This window comes from Callospermophilus lateralis, chromosome 13 (assembly GCF_048772815.1).
Source record: "Callospermophilus lateralis isolate mCalLat2 chromosome 13, mCalLat2.hap1, whole genome shotgun sequence".
Lineage (NCBI taxonomy): Eukaryota > Metazoa > Chordata > Mammalia > Rodentia > Sciuridae > Callospermophilus > Callospermophilus lateralis.
Window position 1 is genome coordinate 27863792 of NC_135317.1, and position 18844 is coordinate 27882635.

The following is an 18844-nucleotide window of genomic DNA, read 5'->3' on the forward strand; positions in this document are numbered from 1 at the left end:
GAATTTAATTCTTGAGAATTATTATTACAGATCATTATTAATGTTAGGACCTAAATGATTTCTATGGGTACATGGCTTCAATAAATTAATGTGAAGTCAGTAATAAAAATAAAATAGCTAAATTCTAAATTTAACACTGCAATCAACTTTTAAAAGTCCTATCCATGTTATATTTCATGGACTAGTTCTAGGTAGTAGTACGTTATGAAAAATAATGTCAGCATAAACACAGAAGCACACAGCTAAATTAAGTATTGATTAATTTTAGCATATCAGAGAGCAACAATGTTATGATTTATATCAAAAAAACAACTTTGGAATTGAAACCCTTGGAATTAATAGTTTGGAACAGGACCTTATAAAAAACAAAAGGAATAATTTGAAGGAATTGAAGTCTGATAAATATTTCATTTTATACTATCCAGAAACTCCTTCCATAACTTCAATGCTTAATCACCATGACATCCAAAGAGTTGTTTCTTATTTTTGGCTGAATTATACTCTGCAGTAACATGGACCCATTTGTCCTTGTTTGCACCTGTATGGCAATAATAAATGGTCAGCATCATCCTAGAATGTCTCATGTACTGGGAACAGCTATCGCTCCTTATCCTTTCCTAGCATAAGAACAATATTCTGTCTTTTCGGCCTTTATTAAGAAAAACAGTACAAGATCCTGAATGAGCTTCGTGACAATTTACTTATCACAGTCTCTTCTACACCTCCAATGCAATGATACTCAACATATCCTCAATCTGTAGCCAATACCTCCTGAATGATCAAGTCTACCACTAACTTGATGTCTGAGTTTGGATAAGATCAGACTTCAACGAATTTAATTCTTCTCATCTTCAAAATAAAGAATTAGGGGGCTGGGGATGTGGCTCAAGCGGTAGCGCGCTCGCCTGGCATGCGTGCGGCCTGTGTTCGATCCTCAGCACCACATACAAACAAAGATGTTGTGTCCGCCAAAAAATAAAAAAAAATAAAAAATTAAAAAATTAAAAAAAAAATAAAGAATTAGACTAGATTTTCTTGATTACCTAGTCTAGAACTGAGAACTCTGTCATCTTAGAATCTAGTCTTTACCTTTGTCCTGGGATCTTTCTGAGTATCCAGAAAAATACTCAAATCCCCACAAAAGGATCTGCTCCAACACACTGGCAGGTCTTTATGCTTACCTCTTTTGTTATTTTCTTATAAATGTTTGTTATATCCTGCTTGCTTTTGAAATAAATGTGCTAAGGAAGTGGTAGACTTTTTAGGTCAGTTTTTTTTTTCTTTTATGGCACTAAACTCATTTCTTTATCTCTTTCTTACTTCTCTTTGGCCCATTTTCTATCTGTTTTTACATGCCTCATTGCCTGGTTGCAGAGAGGTATCAAGCATGCCAGTATATTGAATATCTGTAGAACACCATCTCCTAAAATACTCTATAGTTATAAAGAAATAATACAGTTGAAGGAAATTTGTTTCCTTCAAATTGAAGGAAAATATGTTGGGGTGTTTGTCTGCTTGGTTGTTTTAGTTTACAAAACCATGCCTATATGCCAAGATGATAAGAGTTCGGGGTTAGAGAGAAAAGAATTTCTGGGGTAGTATTTTTAGCCTTCTTAGTAGCCAAAATATGTAGACCATCACTTTTGCATGATGTAAAAACTAAGATGTTTTAACAGTGTCAAAGAAAAAATGAGAAGGCTGAGAACAATCTGTTGAAGAAGTTTCATGTGAAAATTGATTAGTAGTTTGAATCATGATGATGTGGTACCCTGGCATGCAAGTGTCTAACACTCTAGGGAATCCAAGAGTCAATATACCTTCCAAATGGCTCAACTTAATCCCACAGAGAAAATTACTCAAGTGCAATGAGCTGGCCCTATCTCTGTAATTATAAATTATAAATAAGTAATTAAAAATTAATTCCATATCTCAGGAGGCCCAATGAGGGATGGACCATCTGGCTCTTCGAGAGATGTTTAAAGAACCTTGGTACTTCTATGTCCCAATCAATGACAAGACCTTTTAGAGAAAAAAGCATAAGAAGTTTTAGCATTTTCCATTTAAATGTTTTTATTGGTGCCATCTATTCCATAAATGTTTAAAAAATTATCTGATGATTCTGCTTAATGGCTCATATAGTGTCTCTATAATTCTCTTTAATCCTCATTTTTGAAAAGCTATGAAGATTTAGGAGATTCTGGTACTTCATATCAGCCTTTTGTCATCCCACGCATGATAAACATCTTACATGAAGGATTATCAAGTCCCAGCAAAAGATAGATCTAGCATCTCACAGACACTATTGTATCAATTATCTCTGAACAGCTCTTTCCTATACCACCTTATGTTTTCCTTTCCCTGGATAATGTATTTTCTGCCAAGAATCAAAACCACAGCCAACAGTCTGCTGTCTGTGAGTTGGGACTTTCATCTCCCCATTGCTCCCTGCATTCCAAGGCAGTACGCTATGTACAGCCGGGGAGGGTGACTTCGTTAGCAGTCATTGGAAAGCCTTCAGCAAAGGAAAGATTTTTCTCATTTTCTGTTCTATTCCACCCCACCACCCAACCCCTTCCCTCTGAAAAAATCATCTTGGTACTCTCTCTTCTCTTTCCAGTCCCACCTTCTGAGTTTCCCTACTCCATGGCAAGGTAGATTGGCATGAGTAAGCATAGCAGATCATCTGTCTTACTGCATTTTACTGTGATGACCTCTGAGCTAAGGTCAAAAAGAAACACCCAGCTGTAATCTAAGGGACACTTTTAAGAAGTGAAAACACAGCACAAAACATATAAAGTAGAACAGGTCTCTGGCTCGTTAACAAGTTTCCAATGGCTTCCCATGACATCAAGAACAAAAGGCAAACTCTTTAACAGCTGATCCCTGCCCACTACCCTATAATCATCTCATGTCACCCTCACTCACTCCAGCTACAGATACAGGGTATAAAGAAATGCCATGCTCTCATAGTGCCTGTTGGCAGAACTGTGAGTTGGCAAAGAGATTCTGGAGATCCACTGGGTACCAGGCATCAAAAGCCTTGCTTTGCGGACACTTTAATCCAGCAATTTCACTTTTGCTTTTTATCCTAAAGACATAATCAGTGATACATAAAGAGATAGATGTACTAGGTCAGGGTGTATGGCAAGGGGTTTGAGAGTAATTAAAAACTGAAAATCTCTAGATGTCTGCCAAAAAAGAAATTGGTTAAACATACTGCAACACATTAATATTTCTGAAGTTATTTAAATTACAGAGTATCCTTAAATGTGGTATGTGCATAGTGATTTCCTTTCTAAGAGCACTGTAAGAGAAAAGGAAGAAAAAGAGGAACTTCACCATGGAGAAGCCAGACAGATACTCCCTTGGCCTGATGATCAATGTCAATATCAGCAGTCATAGACCCCTGGAAATTAGAGGAAAGGAATGGCACTTTTCTTCTGTGGTCTTCCTCCCCAAGCTCCATGACCCTAATCTTTTTCTCCTCAACTTTATTGAGGTGCAATTGACCAAGAAGCATCATATATATTAAAGGTATACAACATGATATTTTGACCCCAATTCCAGTCTTATCTTGAGAAAAACATTGGGCAGATTCAGTAGAAGGCATGCTACAACGTACCTGTGAGTACTTCTTTAAACTGACGTCAATTGCAATTAATAAAGTCTAAGAATATGTCACAGTCTAAAGAACCCTAGGAGGCTTGGCCAATAAGTGCAGTGTGCATCCTAGATGAGACCTTGGAACAGATGAAGGACATGAGATAAAAACTAAGGAAATCTGAACCAAGTACAGACTTGAGTTAACATTAATGTAGCATTATTCCTTCATTAACTGTAACAAATGTACTATACAAATGTATATAATAGGAGAAAACAGGTGTGGAACATATGGGAATTCTCTGTACAATATTCTCAAATTTTCTGTAATCCCAAAGTATTTCTAAAAGTCTATTTGAAAGAGAAAAGATGAAACTGTAGGCACATGTGTATTTACACAATAAATGTCATAATTTATTTTTAAGCAAAAAAAAAGCAAGTGGTCAAATAGAATTCAATAGTAAAAATTATATGTGCATATACATCCATATTAGGTATATACATGTCTATAGACAAATGTATACAAATAAACATCAAGACATTAACAGTGAGATTATAGATGATTTTTTGTGTGTGTGTGTACTTTCCAATGTGTGGTAATGATGACTTACATAAAAAATTGATTTACTTGATATTCATTGATGTGCTTGATCCCTTCCAAATATTTAAATGTATTTATATTGCTGGGTGTGGTAGCACACATCTGTAAACCCAGTGGCTTCGCAGGAGGTTGAAAAAGGAGTATGGCAGACTTCAAAGCCAGCCTAAGCAAAAGCGAGGCACTAAGCAACTAGAGACCCTGTCTCTAAATAAAATACAAAATAGGGCTGGGGATGTGGCTCAATAGTTGAGTGTCCCTGAGTACAATCCACAGTACAATAAATAAATAAATAAATAAATAAATAAATTTATCTTAACTAATGATTGATGCTGTCTCCTAAAAAGCATTCAATACAAGGACATGGGAATTGGAACAAATATTGTTGTGTCACAAACAGTATTGTTTTGTTTTTGCCTTTTTTATTTCACAATAATCTTAGAATTAAGGAAAAGTTGCAAAAATGGTAGTTTCCTTCAACTCATCGTCCAGTTTCTCCTAATGTTAACATCTCACACAAGTGAAGTTGAATGATCAAAACGGGGAAATTAACGTTGACATAATACTATTAACAAAACTACACATATTCAAATTTCACCAGTTTTTTTATCATTATTGCCCTTTTTCTCTTTCAGGAATCAATCCAGGATCCCATGCTGCACTTAGCTGTTATTTCCCCTTAGCTTCCTCCAATTTTTCTGACAGTGACAGTATGACTCTCCTTATTTCTAAGAACCTGACATTTTCAATAATAATCATCCTCACAGGTGTGAGGTTATATCTTGTATTTTTGCTATTCATTTCCCTGGTAACTAGCAATGTTGAGAATTTTCTTATATACCTATTGGGGATTTTTTTACAATTTCTTTGGGGAAAATATCTACTCAATTCCTTTGCTCATTTTTGAATTTGCTTTGTGGTGGTGGTGGTGGTGGTGGTTTGCTTGATTAATCAATGATTTGATTTGGTTTGCTTTTGCTCCTGAGTTGTGTGAATTCCTTGTGTATTTTGCATATTAACCCCTTTATCACATAAATGAATGGCAAATATCTTCTCTCCATCCTTGGGTTGCCTTTTCATTTTGTAGATCATTTCCTCAGCTTTGCAGAAGTTTTGTAATTTGATGTAGTCCCACTTTTTTAGAATCTTTCCTTCTCTTGCCTGTGTTTTGGTGTGATATTTAAAATATCATTGCCAAGGTCAATATTAAAGAACCCTTCCCTGTTTCCTTCTAGTTGTTGCATGGTTTTAGATCTTACATTTAAGTCTTTATTTCATTTTGAGCCAATTGTTATACATGTTGTAAGATCAGGGTCCAATATCATTCTTTTGTGTATGAATATTCAGTTTCCAACCTTGATTGTTAAAGAAACTATCCTTTCCCTAGGAAAAAAAGACATGGCAAATAATGGTGAGGTTTAGGAGAAAGGGGAACCCTTGTAATCACTGGTGGGAATGTAAATTGAGACAGCCATGATGGAAAACAGTATGGAGGCTCCTCAAAGAATTGAAACTAGAACTACCAGATGATCCAGCAATTTCACCTCTGGGTTATATCCAAAGGAAATGAAATCAGCACTCCCGTGTTCAACGTAGCATTTTTCACAATGGCCAAGATATGGAAACAACCCAAGTGCCCACTGATAGATGGATAAAGAAATCGGAGTACATATGCACTGTCAATAGTATGCATCCTGAAACTGGGAGGTAGTCCTATCTGTGACAACACAAATGCATCTTGAAGACATCATATTAGGTGAGATAAGTGAGGCAAGAAAGAACAATACTGTATGATCCCACTTACATGTGACTTCTTTCACTTTTTATGGTCTTTAAAAAGTGAAATACACAGAAGAAGAGTACAACAGTAGTTTCCAGGGGTTAGGAAGGGAAGAAATGGGGACATGTAGGCTAAAGGGTACAAATTTGTGATTTTATAAGATGAATAAGTCTATATATCTAGTGTACAGCAGGAGGACCATAGTTAATAATATTATATACAGATAATTCACTAAGAGAGTTGATTTGGGGTGTTCTAACCTCAAAATGGGAAAGAAAAAAAAGAGGAACTATGGAAGATGATGGAGACTCAATTTGATTACCTATAGTAACATTTCACTGTGTATGTGAATATGCAGACTTCAGGTTGTACACTCTAAATACATACAATAAAAAATAAAGTTAAAAAAAAAAAAAACTCGGGACTGGAATTGTGGCTCAGTGGTAGAGCGCTCCCCTAGCATGGGCAGGGCCCGGGTTCTGTCCTCAGCACCACATAAAAAAAAAAAAGATATTGTATTGTGTCCATCTACACCTAAAAAATAAGTATTAAAAAAATAATAATAAAAAATCTTGAGATTTTCAAAAACTACTCATCAGTTATTTTGTAACATTTCCCTCATTTAGGGTTTGTTTTCTCTTGTTTAGGAGGAGGCTATGCCCTGGTACAAAAACACTTCTGAAGTGGCCTTGACCATCATGAGGCCAATGTACATTGTTACTGGTAAAATTGACCTTGATCACTGGGCTAAGTCAGTGTCTGTTCAGTGTCTCCACCTGTAAAATTACTGTCGAAATTCTTGAAATTCTTCATCTTATGGGGAAAGTATCTTGAGACTATGTAAACGGCCTGTTCTCTCTATAAGGGAGTTTGCCCTCTAAGTTAAACATCCATTTTGTAGCTTTTATCTGCAACAATTATTACTGTATTGTTTGGTGGTTTTTCTATTTCATTCTTTCTGTGCATATTAATTGGAATTCTTTAAGAAGAGATATTACTTCTCTCATATTTATGTACTTATAGCTGTATGAACTTTGCATAATTGTCCACAACTATCATTTATTTTATGGCTTAAATTGTTCCAGTCTTTGCTACTTGAAATTCCTTCAGGGTGATTCCTTCCTCCTTTCTTCTTGCCCCTACCTGTTGTTTATGGGTGCTGTGCTTAATTTTGATGCCAAGTGAAATATTTTAGGTAGTCAAATGCATCCATCTTTTATGACCTCCAAATTTGGCAAAACAGTTACGAAGCCTTTGCCTACCGCATAGTTAAAGAGATTTTTCCCATTGCTTGCATGGTTTCATTTCTCACATTCAGACCCCTATCATGTCCCTGCAAATAGGAACAAGAACATTTTTCACTCAGGTGAATTCAACTTGGAATAAATCAGGTGAAAAGAAATGTGTAGCATTGGGTTAACTACAAAGACAGATACAAGTTTTCACTTGAAATTGTTAGGGACAACATCAGTGCTTACTGGTGCTTACAGCATGGGTTGGTCTCTGCATGGCTCACTAGCCCTGTCTCTCCATAATCAGGCAAGTTTTCTCTACCTAGCCAGGACCTTGCACCTCATTGGAAATATATAGCAAGGTAGAATTTCTGATCTTTTATTAGCAAATGAGGAGAGGGGCAGCTTTATGCAAAGGAGGGATTCAAGTTTATGGTTTGGGACCTGAAGTTGGAATTTCAACTTCATAGAGAAACATTCTAAAAACTACATAATAGCCATTTCTGTCTTTACTCTCCTGGGATCTGTTGCTACATCCATTCATTGGCTTTAAAACTACCTACAATGGTTCCACTTTCTAGGTAAATGGAGAAGGAAAAGTTCTCTAGGTCTTGTAAAAAAAAAAAAAAAAAGAAAGAAAGAAAAAGAAAAAAATCCTCTACCTCCTTTTTTAGATGATATTTCTACAATCCAGATATGTCTTTCCCCCAAAGAAGCCCCTCCTATCTTGGAAAGCATCCACAGATGTCCACAGTGATTTACCGTATGGTTCAGCTGGTGGTCTCCATTAGAATGAGAGATGGTCTTTAAAATCAAGTTTCTTTCGACTAGAAGAGATTGGAGCATTTTTTGATGAAAAACAGAAATGACAAGTTACAGGTATACACAATAATAGAGTTTTACTGCAAAGTGTTTCATGCTATGCAGCTAGATAAAGGACTATCCTTTGAGAACAGAGAATAGCTCATTCTCAAAATGGCTATATGTAGTTGGGCCTTTGTCACCCCTGATGAGAAGGTACCATCTGCCCAAACTCATATTTGGTGGTTCCCCTACTGACAGGCAACTTAGGCCTGCAATGAATTTTTTAATTAGAAAATACTGCTGTTGCATTTGGTCTGTTTCCCACTCATCTATTCAATGCACAAGTGGCATTTTTGTCTTAGCGATGTTTCATTCTTATTGTTTATTCCATACCGGAAGCCATAATCCTCTTTGTGACATCTTCACCCATAAGTGGTTGCTATGGAAATGATTACAATGTCATACACAAAGGATTATTACCTTTAGTTGGGTACCATTCAGACCAAATGAACTCTTAACGACACCACTTAAGTCAAATATTCCAATGAGAAATTAGGGAGAAAATAGATTTCTGGAAGCATTATTCATATAAATAAAATTATTCAGCTCTGCCATTCCAACCCAGCATCTTTGGTCACCTCTGATAGTTCCAGGATGTGAAATACAGAGATGAAATTTTTCTTAAGAACTCCTTTTCTTTCTTCACATTAGCTACGTTCTGCCCAGATTTGTGTATCAATTTTTTTTGTAATTGGGTTTTTTTCCTCCCATGTCTTAGAACTGTTTCATAAAGATTGAAAATAGGGAAAATGACCCAAAGCTACTCAAAGAAACTCTCAAGTCCCAAGACAAATGTTCTGGGCTCACCCACCACTTCCATATGGAGAATGGCATTTGAAGCCACATTTTCTTCCATATACATATTTTTCCACTCTTTGAGTTAAAAAGTATCAGTATCATTTCGCATCCTAAATCATTCAAGTGCATATAATTCCAGTCCCTGGAGATGTTAGGTATAATTATTCACATTCACAAGAAGTAAGAAGAGATCTTTTGGTCATAAATTGACAGTAATGGCACATGTAATTTAGTACTTATTTTTATTAGCACATTTCCAAAGTGTTTGAAGCATGCTTTTATAACCAATTCCCTATGACATCTAATTGTTTCCAAGCAAGGAAAATTTGGTTCAAGTGATTATTCCTGTGACATATAGCCACTGTGGAGAGTGCACATTCCTCACCCCACCCAGCCAAACATTCCCTGTTCACAACACCAATTTCCAAAGGTCTATTCGATTAGAATACATTGCTTGTTTTTTGTCCTATGTGTGTGTGTGTGTGTGTGTGTGTGTGTGTGTGTGTGTGTGTATACATATGTATCTGTGCCCATTGTGCTAATAAAAATGATGCCTCCATTTTTTTTTCAGCAAGTATTTACTGAGTGTCTGCTAGGAGATGGACCCTGTTTCATCTGACATTTAATTGTCAATAGTTATCACTAATTTTATTTTGCCTCCAGACTGACTACAGAATTAAGACTTGTAAGTCAAAGAGAGACTCTCTGTGAGGAGGAGGGATGGTCACCTACGTAAATCCCCTTGCCACCTAAATGGAAAGCCAATCACCCCCTTTCCTGTTCCCATTTTGCCATCCCTTCCTGTTGACCCAGGGTTTATCATCTGGAGTTCTCCAAACAGCAGACCCACAGCACATAGCCAGAGTCGGATGGCATGAATACGAGAATGTTCCTGTGGGAAAAGCTTCTTCCATCAAAGATATGCAAAATACACCTACTGTCAAATCCATCAAAACCATGTCATGTAAATATAGAGGTGGGGAAAAATCCTATGACAAAAACCAGACATGTGTGCAGAGGCCTATTTTGTGGACAAGGCCTACTTGTGATTTTTCTCTTTTTCCATCATTACTCAGCAAGCGAACAGAAAAGTTACAGAACTGGGGGCGAGGGCTCTGCAAAATAACACTTACTGGTCACCGCAGCTACTTCTTTGCCTCGATTTCTTCCTCAATTATTTTCTTTTCATTACTCTTTTCATATCTCTTTTTATAGTTTTCAAGGCAATTTTCTAGTCCATGTGAATTTGTTCAATCTCTTCTCCTAGTTCATGTAAACATTTTCACATGTTCATCCAAATTCTTCTCTTCTTCCGCACCCCTACTGAGCTCCCTTTGAAGTACAGAGCTTGGCAGAGCCTTCTCTGCAAGCAAGCAGCAGGCCTCCTCTGGGGGGTTTCTCTTCTGTGTTGTTTAACCTCCTCCTAACTGGCCTGCTTGCCAATAGTTAGTATAATTTTAAACCAGTTTCATTTCCCTCCAGTGAGTATATCTATCTCCACAAAAACCAACTCTCTTTGTTCTGCTTCACTATTTATGGATTTTTTTTCCTGCCCATCTCTGCCTATTGGAGAATGACCCCTTTTAAAAAGACCATGGAACCAGCCGATCATCAATGCTCCCTATCTTTAACCTTGACGTAGGTATCTCTGGGTAAGTTGCATCACCCTTGGTAATTTTTCAATACTTCTGGACTGACGCAGTCACGGTAATCTGGTCTTCCCATCTAATTGTGCTCTGTGAGGGCAAAGCACTTTTTAATGTGGCCTGCATCCTATTGATCTTATTTCCTGCCTGTCATTTGGTTGGGATGACATAGGGATGGGAATGAACATTCTAAAATATAGTGTCCTGATTTTGCATTTTTGCCTGATTATTAATATCCTAATCTGCTTAGCTTCTTTCTGTGCCTTGTACCATTTCTCATTTTAATTAGATGGCCAGTCCAGGGCATGAATCCTCACGTCACTTAAATCTTAACCATTCATCTAACGCAAATCCGCTGCCTCGCCTGCATGCCTTTCACGGCTCATATTCACTGTCTTTTGCCTTTAAATCTTGAAGCAGGATTTGTTCGTAAGAGAATGAAATAGTCTGTGTTCTTTGAGGGCAACAAGTAAAATCTGCAGAAAACTAGAGTAACAAGACAGCATGGACAATATTGACACCGACTTTCAAAATCAGATGTTTACTATTCAGTGATGCATTTATTTGTCAAAACGTGTTATAATCATCCTGTTTGCTTATGGAGAATATAAGAATGTGACTCGTGCTGGCAGCCTCTTGGAAAGACACTGTGTCAAAAAAGCTCAGCCAAAAAAAAAATAGAATCCCAGATTCCGGATTGATTAGCCATCTTACACAAAGCTCTAACTCAAACATTTCAGAGATTTAAGCAAATTATTTTAACTTTAACTTTGAATGAGGCCAAACCTGGAAATTAAGTTCCAATGCATGTTGTAAAAGAATTCTCATTATCCCTCTGACCTTTCTCTGCTTAACACTGAGCAGATACCAACAATCATTGTGAAGCAATTTCTTGATTTTTTAAAGCCTGTTACTAATCTCTAAGACCTTGAAATTGAAGATTTAGATGGTATTGGATTTAGAGTTGTGCTCTTAATAAAAGTTTGTAAAATAAAATCAATGAATTTTTTTAATTGTTTAAATATCTAGAATGCATCCAAACTAGAAAACTACACTAAAAATATATATTTTTAACAGTTTCCAAAGCATAGCCTTTGCTTGCTGGTATCAGTATGTCTCAGACAGAAGTATGAATGGCACCCATCATTACCATACTGAGTGAGATACAGGTAGCATCAGAGTACAGCACCTATGTAGGCTCTGGCTACCATACAGTAAGTGCTTAGAAAAATGCTGTAGAATTTATTAAGCAATACAGATTTTCTTCCTGGGCTAGGATTCTCTCAGGGAATTTTGGAAAAACATGAAATTGAATCTAGTGTTGCCCAGATCTGTCTTTTCAAAGCCTACAAGCTTGTGGACCTAGAGATGGAAGTTTTTCTCAGTTATCTCTACCCACCTTGGGTCACAGAATATCAGGTCCCTTTCAATGAGTATTCCCCAAGGGCCTCCTGGGTGCTAAGCAAGTAGGCAGTGTGCCCCTTTCTCCCCAGGATTTTTTGGTGTAGAAAGAAAGACACCAATAAGTAGGTCAATAAGTATGTGTAGGGTCATGAGATCAATTATGAGATCATGAGATCAATATGAGATCAATGCATAATGAGATCAATTACAGACAACATATACAATGGCGATCCTATAAGACTATAATGGAACTGAAAAATTCCTGTCATTAGTGACATCATAGCCATCATAGCATCATGGATCAACATATTACTCATGTGTTCATGGTGCTGCTGCTATAAACAGACCCACTTCATGGCCAGTCATACACAAGGAGAGCTATACAATTACATATAGCCATAGTACTCGATGATGATAATATGCAACTATGTTACTGGGGTATTTGCTATACTTTTATCATTATTTTAGAGTATACACCTCCCACTTATTAAAAAAGGCTTAGAGTAAAAGATCATGCCATATTCCATGGACAGCAGCTTTATATAGCTCACGTTTACTACATCTCTTAATTGCATCAAGTGGACAGGCTGGTGATGGGACCTAGACCATCTAAGACCGTGTACGTACACTCCTGTGATGTTCATAGCTAACAGTGCATTTTTCAGAATGTTTCCCATAGTTGTGTCACACATGAGTGCATTCAGTGATTGTGGCAAAGACAGAGAAAGAAAAGGACGGTCACACTGACAATGTCTGGGGCTTGGGTAGAAGGTGGCAGATATTTCAACCTGAAGTGTTAAGAAGGATTCAGCTTTGTAAAGAGCAACAGGGAAGGGAAGAGAGCTGGTCAGGGATATAGGACCAAAAAGGACAGTCTGGGTAGATGTTCTGAGTATTTCAACCACCACATAGACATGGAACTTTCAAAATGATCTGTGGAGGAGGGCGAATCAGGTAACTCCCTATAAGCCATAGTAAGGAGGCTGAATTTGTATTGTATTAAAGTGCTGAGCACAAGGTTGGTGTTATACTGTTTTCAAGAGAGAAGGGGCCTGAGCGAAGCATGTGTTAAGGAATTATCCCTAGAGAAGTCAGTGCTGGGAGTAGGCTAGAAAAAAAGGGCTCTTGGTGAGCTGATGGTGGCTTGGAACAGGTGGTGGCTGTGGTGATGAAGAGAAGATAATGGATGGGGCATGCTTGTTGGTGAGGTAGGTGGGCCCATCAAGGATGATCCTCCATTGCTGGTTTGTCAAACCAGTGTGGCTTGCACTATAGTTGGGGAGAAGGTGGAGAGATGGGTGATATTTTTGTTTGTTTTAATGGGAACTTCAGGGCAAGAATTAAATGTTCAGTATGGGAATGTTAAGTTTGAAACGGCTATAAGACAACCAAATGAATTATCAAATAGACACCTGGCTCTTCAGTCTACAGTGCTTACATCATGTCCAGTATGGCATCTACGGTTCCGCTGTTGTAAAGGACTCAAGTTTGGGATCTAGGAGAAGTCAACACAGGATATAAAAGCACATCGATGTGTATTGATCATCGATGTGCAAGGAACTTTATCATTCATTTATAATAACACATCATTGATACAACCTAAGATATCTAAAACGGGAAGAAATGTTCAATTGTACATATTCATATAAGGAAATGCTAGGCCACCTTTGCAAATATATAGTTTTGAAAAAGTATGATATGAGATAAAATTTAAATTGCAGAAGGGAAAAGAAGAGGAATAGATGCAAAGAAAGAGAAAAAAGACTGGAAGAAAATTAGTGAAAACATTATATACAGTTTGCAAACAATAAGATTTAAAGTTATTATTTTTCTCTTCACTTTTAGATATTTTTTTGAAAATGTCTGATAATGACCTGAAGTGTTTGATAATGACCTACAGTTCACAATTGAGGCTTTTGATAATTGCTTGAGAGAAAAGAGCACCATCGTAGGAACTATGGGGCAATCCAAAGAAAAAGTAGAAATGATCCCTTCCATTAAAGTGAACTGTATGGAATGATCTATGAAAAACAGCCCCATTAATTCCTCTTCAGTCACTGGAAAGATCAGCACCACTCTTGTTTATAGCTAGTGTATCATTTGGTTAGGGCTCATGGGGAAAATACACAAAAACATCAGAGAGATACTCTCAACCAAGAAGGCAAACGAGATCTTAAGTGGAATTGTAATTGTTCACTAACATTTTATTGTGCCCTCACCATGGGTCAGGCAAATATTTCACATTCAATACTACTAGAGGACATTACATTTACACTAGATTAACTTGGATTAAATAGTGTCCCTTCTCCTATCAAATACTCTGATGTAAAACAGGAACTGGAAAAATTTAATAAACAATTACACACATGCAAATATTGTGTGCATATGTGTATTCCATCTTCATATAAAGTTAATTAAGCAAGAGAAAGTGAACACTTAATTAAAAATTTTGTTGCTAATTCTAGCCTAGTGATAAGGTGGAAGAATATAATGGTTGTCACCTGTCTGTCTGTTGATTCGTCATTAATTAAAACCCAGCTGGTAAGGGCGTCCTGAAACTCAAGTGGTGAGACAGAGCTCAGAGTGAGTTGCCGTGGATGTAGATTGAGGTCTCTAGAGTCACTAAATCCATCCCATTCTTATTCCAACTAAGACACTGGCATCTAGAAAATCCAAATCCCTTTGTTAAAGCTGATACAAAGACCTGCAAAAAATAACAAACATCACTTCTCAAAATAATTGTTTCAGGATTTCAAACATGTTTTGGAGATGTCGAGAAATCTCTGAATATTCCTTGAGCTCTTCATGGGACCCAGCAGGCTTAAGAAGCTCCCCCTGTGTCAACAGAATCTACTTCTCTCTGAAATATTGGGGGTGGAGCTCGTAGGAGAGCTTTCTGCAATCTTGGTTTGGGAGTATATCTACAAGTTGGATTTTCTAATACCTCCTCCCGCTTTCCTTTGGTTTTAAAATAAGTAACCCCACCTCGTGTGCAGTTACACCAAACAAGGAACGTGCTTTGTACCAGGAGGAAGTTGGCCTTCAAAAGGTTGGCTAACTCGAGGCTGGTAGATAGAAGAGTGGATATCCTGGAATATAGAAGAATGTAATTCTGATCCAGGTACCACTTCAAATCTGACACAGAATCAGATTGTCTCTGAAGGGTCCAGACTTATAACACCTTAAGGGGCAAAATTGACTGCCACAGACAAAGCCATTGTATATACCCACCATGTGTAATCCCATCCAGATGGTACCTTTTGCCTTTTTCTTCCAGAGTTCTTTGTTGTGTAGCTTCATGCTGATGAGGCAGTGCACTGGGTTCAGTCCTCAGATTGACCAATGTTACTATCTCCCTTTGAAGGCTGTGAACTTCATTATTCAGCCTTGTTGATGGCCACTCCTAGTCCGAAAGGAGTAAGATGAAGGTATAGATGAACAAAACGAACACAACACCTTGTACTGCTTTAAGTTTAATATGCTCTAGTGAATTTAAATTAGGTATGTTTATGAAATGCCATACTTCCAATTTATCTTAATTGTTCAAATATTGAATGAGAAATTAAGTGTTTTCTAGGAAGAAAGTCGTCGTTGTTAGGTACCTCCCCTGTTGTCTTTTTTGATTAAAATTTTAAGTACATTCAAAAATCAAATAGACTAATGAAACCAAACATCCTTGATGAGAAAAAAATACATTAATAATGACAAATTACGTTGGTCCTTGACTTGACAAAAGTGAGGTTTCACCTGATCCACTGGTATTTTAACCAAAAATTCTCAAGTGGATGAAAACAAGATTGTTTTTCAATATTTACAACAATCTCCAAATTTACAACAAACTCTGCTTTCCAGAGTATGGAGATTATGCACCAAATCTAATTCATTTGACTTGTGCTCCCCTTGAAGAGAGTCTGGTCTGTGATTCAGTCCCTGGATATTAGAGTGGATACTGGATGTTTCCTATCTCTACCAACCATTGGGAATCCATTCATCATTCTATGGAATCTTCCTTGTGCTCTAAGACACCATTAGAGTCACGTAGAGGATTAGAGTTTTTAAATAAATTGGGCCCTAGAAATATGATAAAGCATTCTGACATAACAGTCCATGGTGTTTCCTTATATTTTTGGAGACTGGAAATAATTCAGGCCAAATACTTTACCAATAGTACCCAGGAGGGAAAGTGCTGGTATTAAAAACATTTCACCATGATAGGCATTAAAGTATAATACTGAGTCTCAGAATTATTCTACTGCTAATTCCTGGTTCAGGAGAATTCTAGTTCCAATATTTACAAACCAATATTATACATGTTTACATATACTGTAATTGTTCAAACATTACAGAATGTGCCTAAGGACAGTTTTTCAACAGATGTGACCCTGTAGTGAGTTGTGAAATGTTGTGTTTCAGTGTTGTGGTTTGCAATCTCTCTTTTTTTAAAAAAATGAAAGATATATGATAGAACAGATAATTATCTGAGTGCATCACATATTAAAATGGTAAACATTACATAGGGTAATGGTATCCATCTCATTCTACCATCGTTCCCACCCTCACACCCCCTCCCCTACCCTCATGCACCTCTGCTCAATCCAAAGTTTCTCTATTCTTCCCTAGCCAAACCCCCATTATGGATCACCATGCACATATCAGAGAAAACATTTGGCCTTTAGTTTTTTGAGATTGGCTTATTTCGCTTAGCATGAGATTCTTCAACTCCATCTATTTACCTACAAATGCCATTATTTCATTCTTTTTTATGGCTGAGTAATATTCCATTGTGTATATATACCACAGTTTCTTTATCCATTCATCTATTGAAGGGCACCTAGGTTGGCTCCATAGTTTAGCTATTTTGAATTGAGTTCTTGCTATAAACATTGATGTGGCTGTGTCACTGTAGTATGGTGATTTTAAGTCCTTTGGGTACAAACTCAGATAGCTGGTCAAATGGTAGTTCCATTCCAAGTTTTCTAAGAAATCTCCATACTGCTTTCCAGAGTGGTTGCACCAATTTGCAGTCCCACCAGCAATGTTGAGTCTACCTTTTCTTTCCACATCCTTGCCAAAACTTATTGTTGCTTATATTCTTGACAATTCACTGGAGTGAGATGAAATCTTAAAGTGGTTTTGATTTGCATTTCTCTAATTGCTAGAGACATTGAACATGTAAATGAGGTGGATATTAATACCCTATGGATAGGTACGATTGCACAAATGGTGTGACTCTGCATTGTGTACAGCCAGAGAAATGAGAAGCTGTGCTCCATTTATGTACAATAAGATTAAATGCATTCTGCTGATATATAACTAATTAGAATAATTTTTTTTAAAAAGTTTAGTTAATTTAATGGCAAAAAAGTTCAGATTGAATTTACAAGGGACATTCAGTAGCTTGGATTTATATCCCTTGTGCCCCCACCCCCATCTCAAGTGTGAGATGTTAAGGCAAAACATCTCACAATAAAAGGAAAAGTCTTTGGAATCAGACAACCCTGGGAGCAGTCCACTTTCTGTCATTGAGAAAGTAAATTACATGCCTTTATTAGTTTGTTAGGGCTATCTATTAGTTAGGTTTTTTTTTAATTAATTTTTATTGTTGGTTGTTCAAAACATTACATAGTTCTTGATAGTAGATGATAGGAAAGGCAGCAGAATACAACAGACACTAGTATGGCAATATGTAAATCAATGGATGTGCAACTGATGTGATTCTGCAATCTGTATACAGGGTAAAAATGGGAGTTCATATCCCACTTGAATCAAAGTGTGAAATATGATATATCTAGAACAAATTTCAAATATTGCTCCATAAAAGTTTTTAGTTTGGTGGGTTTGCATCTTATGTCACGATATGAAATGATATTGTAGTAAGTTTGTTTCCCTTTAAAAATAAAGAGTCATGCTGTTTAAAATTTCACTCTATTAGTGGATTTTAATTGCTGAAATTGGGGGGGGGCTGTAGAATAATAGTGAGGGGGGCTTTTACTTATCCATTTGTATGCATGTCCATGTGTAATTCTGCAGTGGAGTGATTCACAAACAAACAAACAAACAACAAATAAGTAAAAAATAAATATCTGACATCAGAGTAGTAATAACCTCCAGCATAAGTTTCAATTCTGTCCACTTAGGAGGAATAGAAATCTTCCTGTGCCCTTTGGTATTACTGAAATGAACTTTGCCTTTTGAAAAGTGAATCCACTCCCAGAAGAGAACGTAGACACTGATCAGGAAGTACAATGTCATGTTAATCCATTGATTATAGCTTTTATTCTTGTGCAACTAAACAAGAGTAGCATTTCTCTCTCTTGTATAAAGAAGGTCACAAGTCTCTTGGGAGAATACATAGGATGAGTGTTTGACTTTTGAAACTGTAAAATTTTTCCAAATATCACTACCTTGGGGATATAGGCACCTGCTCTTCAGTTTCCAAATTAAAGCTAAAGCTCACTCATTGGATAGGGCAAAGAAATAGCATCTTCCTAAGATTTATACCAAAAAAAAAATCCAGAGCAAAATTCATGACATCTAGAAAATAGGCCAGATTGCTTAACATGGATGCTTAATTTGTGCTTTCAATATTGTTTAAAGGTGAGGGTTGTTATGAACAGGCTTCTCAACAGGTCAAATGCACTGATGTAATTAAATTGCTGCTTGTTGAGACATGTTTTTTCACTCCTAATAAAAGTAAATATAAATAAAGTTTTTTTGGAGATGTATGCAACTTGAGGTTTTTAAAAAAAGACATTTGAAATTAACCACTTAAATAATAAAGCAGAGCATTGTACTTCATGTTCTTTAAGCTACTAGAAGAGAAATTCAAATACTAGTCCAGATCCACCCCCGTCTACTCCATTTCTAGAGATCTAACCCAGGACCTGGAATATTCTAGTCCAGCCTTAACTAAGCAATACAA